Source organism: Arachis hypogaea, chromosome 11, assembly GCF_003086295.3.
Source record: "Arachis hypogaea cultivar Tifrunner chromosome 11, arahy.Tifrunner.gnm2.J5K5, whole genome shotgun sequence".
NCBI classification, from domain to species: Eukaryota; Viridiplantae; Streptophyta; class Magnoliopsida; order Fabales; family Fabaceae; genus Arachis; species Arachis hypogaea.
The window spans coordinates 67500198-67502997 of NC_092046.1; positions in this window are offsets into that span (position 1 = coordinate 67500198).

Genomic DNA, 2800 nt, shown 5'->3' on the forward strand with positions numbered 1-2800 from the left:
TTGATAGAGCATATGGCCGAACACTAAGTTTGGTGTCCACATAGCTTCATGAAAATTTGAAACTCATGCATCAATAATCATACATGTGTTATTTTCCAAAGCCTTATATATAGAAAAATTCTTATTCGGTAATGGAGGCATTAATTGTGATGTACCCTTTGACAAGAAACAAGTTTGGTGATTCATCAAACCGATTCAAGGATACCAAACACTTCATGAAAAAAAAAAGAGAAAAAGAAAGTATGATGAAAACAATTCTTATGGACATTTTCACCAATTGGAGGAAGAAACCCATTTTCTTTATACATTACCAAACACTAAGTTTGGTGTCCTCCAAAGAGAGTGTCACGGTTCACATGAGATAAGAATTGATGGTTCACATATTTTTACTAAAAAGAACAATATTGCTACGGTTGGATAAGACTAATGCATGTTGTCTTGTTGTGATGACTAGGAGGTCAAAGAATCTTCAATGAAAAATACAAGACAAAGGAAAGCATAGCATAAGGACAAAATCCTATCACATGCTTCAAGGAAGAAATCTGCCACTCCTTGAGAATGATCACGGCAAAGGCAAGGGAAGGAGCAAATTTTGTCTTCATTCTTCCTTACATGCATACCTTTGATCTCCATAGTGTCTAATTGCATCCTAGCCCTTCATTGCTCATTTAAAAGCATACCACCTTCAAGCCATGCACATGACCGAATCACTCCTCAACATAACAAGCCTTGTGCAACCTTTCTTCTACTTTAAACTCCAAACACTTAAACTTCTCTTCATAACTTCTTGTCATAGCAAGTCCGGACCTAATCTCTTTCTCCTCCACACACACATCAAACTCTCCAACATTCTTCACATTCCCTCTCTACCAACCAAGTGATCATGGCATCCTCCTCAAGAACCAAACGACGAAAAGGAAAAGATCCAATAGTGGAGGAAGAAACACATGAATATGACCAATGGAGGTTCAAGTCTTGGTCTCATCAAATGCAAATTCAATGGATGAACGAGAAAAAAATCTATCCTGAAATTCCATTCATGTTGCCGGATGATGGATGTCAAGAAATAAAGAACAAAATCCGGAAGAGGAGATGGGAGGAACTTACATCACCAGCCACCCGAATTAATACCAATATCATAAGAGAGTTCTATGCAAATGTCCCAAGGATTGACATGCGTGAACCCCCAACGTACAAGAGCTATGTGCGTGGGGTGGAAGTAGACTTTGGCCCGGATGCAATCAAGAAAGTCTTGAAACTAAAGTCAGTGCGCTTTGATGAACCGGGATACCAACAAAGATTGAATGAGGAGCAGGATTATGAGGAGATTGCAAGAGACATTTGTTTTGAGAACTCAGAATGGGAAGGAGATAACAAGAACAGATACAAGTTCCTGAAGAGATGTAACCTCACTCCGGAAGCAAAAGGATGGTATGAGTTGATGAAAAGGTCAATTCTGGGGACAGTGAACACCTCAGAAGTTAACAGGGAGAGAGCCTTAATGCTGCATTGTATCATGGTGGGTGGAGAGATAAGAGTTCATGAGATCCTTGCAAGAGACATTCAAAAGATAGCTGAAAAGAATTCGGCCGGATCTTGGTTGTACTATCCGAGCACCATTTGGAAGTTGTGTGCAAAGGCCAAGGTTCCATTGGAAGAGGAGAATCCAATGTGGTTAAGCCAAGGCATGCCCATAACCATTGAACGAATGATGATGCCCCTTGAAGCACACCAAGGCCGAAGGCCACATGGAGGAAGGGAAAGAGAAGAGCAAATGGAAGAAGATGAGCCACACATAGAAGAAGAGCCACAAGAGGAGGAGGAACAGCCACACTTTTTCCCACATGGTAATATGGATATGACTCAAATGCAAGAAGCAATAGGAAGGTTGTCTCAACAGTACACGAGAATCCAAGAGAGGCAAGAGGAATACCATTCTCTGTACATGCAAAACCAACAAGCACAAGAAGAAAGAGAGCTAAGAATAATAAACAAACAAAATGAATTCGAGTCAAGATTTCTTGCGATGCAAGAAGAACATGCCTTTCAATCTCATGAATCTTTTGGGAAGTTGGAACAAATGCAAGCTGAAAGTTTGAAGGCTTTCAAGGAGTTCACAACACTCCAAGAAGCAAGGTATGAAGTGCAAGCCGATTATAATGTCAATAGCCAAATCAAACTAAACTATATTGGAGAACATATGCACAACATGGATCCGACATTCCCAACTTTTGATGAATTTTTCAAAATGAGAAGTGAGGTAGAAGTGAACAGGGCTATGAGACTTGAAGATAGAGTGGAGGAGGCTATGAATAAGGCTAGCTTTTGGCAAGATCAACAACCACCAAACAAGGATGGTGGGAACACTAGCAGCCAAGTGTATGAAAGGAGAAAGAAAAGGAATGACAAATGAAAGGTGGACTTGCTCCTTGTTCATCACAACATGCATTCTATCTGTTCTAATCTCTCTTTGCATTTTTAAGTAGTCATTTAAAAGTCTTTGCATTATGTTTGTTTCTTTTAAAATAAATAGGCTAGTTTATGTGTGTGCTTGTGTGTTTATTTTCACTTGACAAGAAGTATGTATTGTCCCCTGCATCTTTACATTCAATAAAAGAACAGTTTGAATGTGAAGTGAAATGGTCTCTGTTAGATAGAAGTGGAATAAAAGTAAGTGGTGGTATGTGTGTGATTGTATAATAGCTCACTTTTAGTGAATAAAGAGCTAGGATATCCCCTTCTAAGTAAAGAGTGGCTTACTGTCTAGGAATCTCAATTGAATTAAATTCCTTGGTTAGAA